We start from the raw sequence: 7,300 nt of genomic DNA on the forward strand, positions 1-7,300 counted from the left end.
GTCAACAGGGTTTTTGTGCTCTTCTCCCCTTCCACCATAAGTCCCAACCCTATTAGTTTTGTATCTTCAGTCTATATAAAATAAAAAAAAAATTACCACACAGGCACCCATGTAATGAGACCAGCCAAGGTGATAAAAATACATTTCAGCAAACTCATAGGTTAGTCATGGTGGTAGAAACTAAATATCATGTTTTTGTATTGAATCTGCAGGAGACACACATTACAAAGCTTTTCATGATTCAGTTTCATTCATAGGATATTTCAACACCCAACCTCCATTAGTATACAGTTCCATTGCTAATGTCCCCAGTTTCTCTCCCACCACTCCCTCTCCCAACCTCAAACCCCTCCCCCCCTGACAGCCTGCTATCTCTACACTGTGGCAGGCACCTCTTTCTCTCTCTTTATCTCTCTCTCTCTCTCTCTCTCTCTCATCCTTTGGGCATTATGGATTGTAATACAGATATTGAGAGGTTCTCACGTTTATTCCTTTACCTACTTTCAGCACTCAGTTCTCACCCAGAGTAATCACTTCCAACTATCATTGTCATAACTGTCCCTTCTTTATTCCAAATGCCCGCCTTCAGCACTCGTGGCAAGCGTCCAAAGATTGACCAAGTCTCCTGGCCTGTATTTCTGCTATCCTTGGGTATTAGTCTCATATTCTGGTTTATTATATCCAAAAAAGGGGTAGTCCTATCACTATAACCCTTTCCTTGTGACTGATTTCATTGGGCATGATATTCTTGCCTATACATCCATTTATAAGCAAATTTCATGATGTCAGTTTCCTGCCAACTGTGTAGTATTCAATTGTGTAGGCATACCATAGTTTCTTCTGGCTATTGTGAATAGTACTGCAGATGGGATTTCTGTTATAAATATCATGTTTAATGTATCTTACATAGGAAAATACATCCCAGGTTCCAAACATACAGAATCCACTTACAAACCCAACTTATTTATTTTTAAATAATATAATTTATTATGATGCTTTCTAAAAAACGGAAGCTATTAACAAAAACTCAGGGAATACATCACATGTAGCTTGCCAGGCTTTGCCATGCGGGAGGGTTACTCTCAGTAGCTTGCCGGGCTCTCTGAGAGGAGCCTAGGAATCAAACCCAGGTTGAGCGTGCAAGGCAAACTTACCCACTATGCTATCACTCCCGCCCATATATATTTTTATGCATATATATGTGTATTTACACATACATACATATCTATATATTCCTCTTACACATCTCGTAAGCTCCAACTCATATTTCTTCCTCCTCCAATTATTTACTAATTCTCTCCCCCTACATGGGCCTCATCTAATTTTCCGAATGCCCTCAGATGCATTTCTGAGCCCTGGATAAAGGCATGCATAACACATAAATGCAAGGGAGGCACAAAGCATATGTAGATAAATTTCATATGGACATATAATTGTGATGACTAGTTTACAAAGTGTATTCGCTTCAAGTACAGACTTCCTCATCTCAGCAACTCTGTCTTCATGCTCCATGCACTGTCAAATATCCAGCTACTGTCCACAACCAACTAACAACACTCCCCGACCCATTTTAGTCTTTTACTTCCCCTCTTGTAAGGACTATTCTGATGTCAGAGTGTAAAGGTTTGATTTTGCTTTTGTTTTATTAGTCCATTTAGTTTTTTTCTTTCTATTCCAGAAACAAATCAAATATTTTTAAAAAAAAATAAAAGACTCCGCTCGGGTCCTCCAACCCACCTGGACAAGTGGTACAATATGGAAAGTATCATGCTAAGCGAAATGAGTCAGAAAGAGAGGGATAGACATAGAAAAATAGCATTCATCTGGGGGATATAAAATAATAAAATATGAGATTAATACCCAAGAATAGCTGAGAGCAACACCAGGAGAATTACTCCATAACTTAGAGGCCAGCTGGGTATTCTAGGGGAAAGGACAATTCAGATAGAAAGGGGAACACCAAGTGGAGGGTGTTTGGAGGATCCTCCCAGGAGGGGAGATGCAGGTTGAAAGTAGACTGGACTGAACACGTTCGCCACTCAATGCCTCTTTGGCTGATCATTGCGCCCAGGAGGAGAGAGAGAACAGGGGGGAATGCCCTGCCACAGTGGCAGGGGGGGATGGGGGGATGGGAGGATGGGGGGGGAGGGATATTATCCTGGTGGTGGAAAATGGGCACTCGTGGAGGGATGGGTATTTGATCGTGGTATGACCGAGATCCAAGCACAAAAATTTGTAAATCTACAACTGTACCTCATGGTGTTTCACTAATAAAAAAGAAAAAATAAATAAATAAATAAATAAAATAAAAAATAAAAGACAGGAGGTGATATCAGGAAACAAATGAAATAGTTGATGTGGCTGAGAATCAGCAAGAGTCTTTCAGGTCAGTGTGAGGAAAGGAACATCCAGTTTTCCTTCCCAGCTTATTTCCAAAGGGCGGGCGTGGAGCAGGGTACATGCTGGGAAGAAGTCCAGGAGACTAGCAGGGTCTTGAACATCTAGGGGTCTATTTTCTTCTTTGAAAATGTAATGATATTGACCTTCATTTCAAACCACAGCACCCTAAAGTAAAGGAAAAGCAAAAGGGTATGCCCTGAGTTGGGGCAGAGTGGGGGAGTTGGGGGGTGGGAGGGTCACTGGGTTCCTTGGTGGTGGAGAATGGGCACTGGTGGAGGGATTGGTCCTTGATACTTGTATAACTGAAACCCAAGCACAAAAGTTTGTAAGTCTACAACTGTACCTCATGGTGTTTCACTGATAAAAATAAATGGATAATAATTTAAAAAATTAAAAGTGCTACAATCTGGTATAAGAAAAAAATGTAATGGTGTTCACTAGATTACATCAAGATCATTTTTAGTTATATGATGCTATGATTCATCTTTGATTCACTGATTGATACTTTGAAATGTCCCAGTTCATTCTCATTCAGAGAAGTCATTTATTTCTTCGAGTATTTATTTGTACAGGGAATTCCTCACAAAATACTTTATATAATGTCTATTGAGGACTCAAGGATAATGTTATTACCATTTTCAAAGAATACAAAAATACGCTTTTAATAAGATTTTCTTGGTTCTCTATCTAAAAGCTAAATGACAACAATTAGGTTTAACTCAATATTTTCTAAAGCACATTACATTAGTACTTGAAAAGAAATTTTAAAAGACTCTTGGAGAGGGGAGGAGGAAAAGTCATGGATCTATAAGGATTAGTACAAGTCTTTGGGTGTGTGGGGCATGGGAGTGTGTAGAAAAGTTGAGATCACACTCAGTTATGTGATCTAATCACTATATATCTATTCTCTAAATTAGATACCAGTGATATATCCACACAGGTGTATTCATATGACTATCATGTACACTAGTGAGATCCAGGGAAATAATTCTTAGCACTGACATTCTTGGAAATTTAAGCAGTAATCAGGTTTTTATGGTTACGTTGTTATGATTTCATATGCAGTGTTTGTTTCCTTAACCAATCTGGAATGTCTTTAAAAGACAAAATATAGGAACATTCTTTCATTTTTAATTAAATATAGAAAATGCTGAATTTACAGGTTAAATGGAGATGAATATCTTTTTCAATAGTCTATTTGGGACACTGTCCTTTACTTATTTTATTAGGAACTGAATGTGGTACCCCATAAACTCTAATTCCATCCCTACTCCTCGCTACTCTAATTCTACCAATCAAAACAAACTTCACTTTAGACCTAATATTCAGTAATCTCAACTAAACATTAAAGTAAAAAATAAGTCTGATCAAATAATTCTGTTATCCAGCAGTTGTTAAAGATGCTTACCACAATGAACAGAATATTGAGAATGAAATGAATACTCCAAATTCTGTTTGAAGAAGACACAGAATACATGTTGTAATTGACCATATAAAAGAAAGAAAATTAAAGTAAATTAATTGGTAATTTCTGGTCATCATGGAACCATGTTGCCCATGGGGTAGTCAGCTAGCTAAAAGTCTTCCTTAACTTGGATTTCCCTTGTTCACATCGCTGATATCACTCTTTTCCTCCTCAGATCCCATTCGCAGTAGATCATGTTCCCACCAGAGCTTGTTGTTTCAAGCTTTGTTTTCAGAGGAACCCAAATTTCAAGCCCTTCCTTTTGCACTTATTGTCTCTTTTCCCATCATTTCAGACTTTTCTCCCAACATTCTTTCATCAGTGAATACAGCATTCCTTCGAGAGTTGAAACTTGTTATTTTTAAGAGATTACTGGGATCAATTTCCACATTAAAGGTAGCAAAACACTTTTCACGTTTTTCTGTTCCCAGCCAGTCAAGTACCCTTTCCTGGGAAAATCTATTAACTGGTTAGTCTCAGGTCAGTCAGAAACTGCGTTCTTTTCCCCCCCATTTACAACAAAGTAGTTACTGGTACCAAGCAGAGTTAATTAAATATATGTTCCTGTTAACATATATTTGCAACAACTGTGCACCTACCAGCAATAGGCAAGGCATTGTTACTGGGTATTCTACGGATAATGGACAAGGCCCTGTGCTCAAGGATTGGAGGTAAATGTTGTAGTTCTTCCTGTTTGTCATGTGTTGCTGCTGTTTTTAGTTTTATTTGTATTTGAAAGAGTTTCTGTGTAAACTGCATTTAAAACTAAGAGACATGGGACAGAAGGATAGTCCATTTGGTAAGGCACTGGCCCTGCGCAGAGCTGACCTCTGTTTGATCTTTCATATCATATGATCTCCTAAGCATCATCAGCAGTAATCCCTAGAAGAGACCCAGGAGTAATCCCTGAGCACTTTGGGCTATGACACAGATTCAAACTCTTCCAAACAAAAGCTTTTTAAAAAAAATATTAGAGATTTTTAAACTAATGAGTGCCATACAGAGCTTAACATTGTAATGAATTTTACTCTCAATTTATTCACTATCATGGAAAAATAAAAGGACGTTAATATCATAGAATAAGAGTATGAATGAAGCTTTACTTCAGCATGATATTTGTTCTGAAGTACAGATGCTAGGTTTGATGATTTGAGACAGAATCTCTGAACCACAAGTTTATTCAGAACCTTGCTGTTCATTAATAGAAGGGAAAGTTAAAGTGGTACCATTACAATAAGAGTTCTGAAACTTCGTAAAAAATAAAAAAAATACTAGTTTAAGACATGTATTTTACTTTTAGTGTGGTAATTCTGGAGGACTGCTGACATAGAACAGTGAAAAATGTGGCAGGCTGGGTGGCATGGGGGGTATTGGTGGTCTGAGGAATACTGGGATCCATGGTGGTGGAGAATGGGAACTGGTGGAGGGATAGGTACTCCATCATTGTATAAATGAAATCCAAGCACAATGTTTTGTAAGTCTACAACTGTGCCTCATGATGTTTAACTAATAAAAATTAAAAAATAAATGAAACAACTAGGGAAAAATGTGGAATCCTTTTGTGTGCTCCTAAAATTTCATGATATGAAAGCTAGATGTCCATTATACTATCATACCTTCCAATCTCCATTAGGAGCTCTTATGTTGAGTGTGAAAATAACATGCTGTAAAATGAGTGAGGGGAGTAAACATGAACTGAGTTTTTTTTTTAATTTAAAAATCTCAGTGTATTTAAATACCACCTAACTATGGACAGTTTTCCTCTCTTTTGACCCCAATTGTTTAAATTTCTTTCCCTTTTCTTAGTGTACTCAACTTGATAACTCGATTCTGTGATGGGTTGAGCAGACAGAGAGAAGTCGATTCCAGAGGAGAAGCCTGGTGGTTGGTTATTTGGGGGCTGGACCTCCTTGAGAAACATAACCATTTCTCGCGATGAGTTGCTGTAAGTTTGTTGGGCAGAGCCCTTTTACCCTGTGTATGACATGGAGTCATAGGACTGCAGGCCAGAAAGGAAAGTTCCCAGAATTCCTTGATGATAGTAATACACCTGGCTTCCTTCCTGGTAGGGAAGTGACAGGCTTTGACTCTGATGTGGAACCAGAGATGGTGTTCTCTAAACAAGACTGGCAGAAAGTGATGGGTACACAGACACCGTGTTGTTGGTATCTAGGATTTTCTCATAGCGAGCTGCCATAGACATGGAAGAGACAGCGGGGTCTTGGTCAAGGACAGTCACAGAAAAGTCTCCCATGGAAGACTTCTCTTCAGCACTTCCTGCAATATCCCATTCCAAAACACTCGGGTAGGAAGCAGCTGAGGTGGATATATGACTCTGGTGAAACACTCCAGACAGCATTGCTGTGCTGAAATTTTGGTAAAGATAGGCACTACCCATCAGTGGTTGGAAAGAGGTGCCAGAGGCTGAGGGCAGGAGCCAAGCAGAACTACCAGCTGGAGCAGATATTCTGGAGTAGTTGCAGACACTTCCTGTTCGGGAAGCTGCATTGTTCACCACGGGAAGGGAAAGCTGCAGAGTATGTGCAGTTCCCAATACAGATGGATTTTGAAAATTTTCTGTAAGGAACAAGAGGGTGATGAAAAAAATCTGTGAGACTAATAATCTCCTTCAACGCTGAGAGGAACAATATGCACTTAAAATTTAAGCCTCAGGATGCTTCTACTACAAACAGTCAACTGAGTTTCCAAAATTCCAACCACTTGGGGTGATTCAAAGCCTGGAAACTTTGGGCACTTTGTGTATTTGGTATCGTGCTCTCAAAGTAAACACAGAACTGTAGAAGAACCAGGTGATCGTGTCTGTACCTGGATTTCTTGCTTACAGATAGTTTCTCCTTAGCTTGCTCTCCTATTGACTCCTATGCTATTTCCTAGAATGGAAGCTTTTTCAAACTAGGAAGTCTAAGAGAATGGGTAACATTTTCTCAACAAAAAGAAACCTGAGGCCCAGAGAAGGCAAAGAGATTTCATATATTCCAATAATTCTTATTGGGCGTGGGGTGGTATAGAGTTTGGACCAAAAACTGACAGTGATCTTGGGCTTTTCCTGGCTCTACACTCGGGAGTGACCCCTCAGAACATTTGCGAGAGTGTATGCTGTGACAGAGATTCAACTGAATTGGCTGTGTACAAGGCAAATGCCTTATCCCCTCTAGTACTCTCTCTCTCTATCCCTTATGAATTTCCAGGTTAAGCAACCTAAAGCATGTGGACTTTTGGCCAGGACCCTGCATGATCACTACAAGGCCAGAAACCAGAAGGAATATACCTTACATTAATATAGGCATTTGGGGTCTTTACAACTATTATCACTGTAATCATCAGGTTTCCATTTGACTTGTGCCATGAGTACCTGTTACTTACGGTTCACATACGACTTAACCTTGTTGATGCATTGAAGGTTACCCTGATTTT

This window comes from Sorex fumeus, unplaced genomic scaffold (assembly GCF_029834395.1).
Source record: "Sorex fumeus unplaced genomic scaffold, SorFum_2.1 ptg000095l, whole genome shotgun sequence".
Lineage (NCBI taxonomy): Eukaryota > Metazoa > Chordata > Mammalia > Eulipotyphla > Soricidae > Sorex > Sorex fumeus.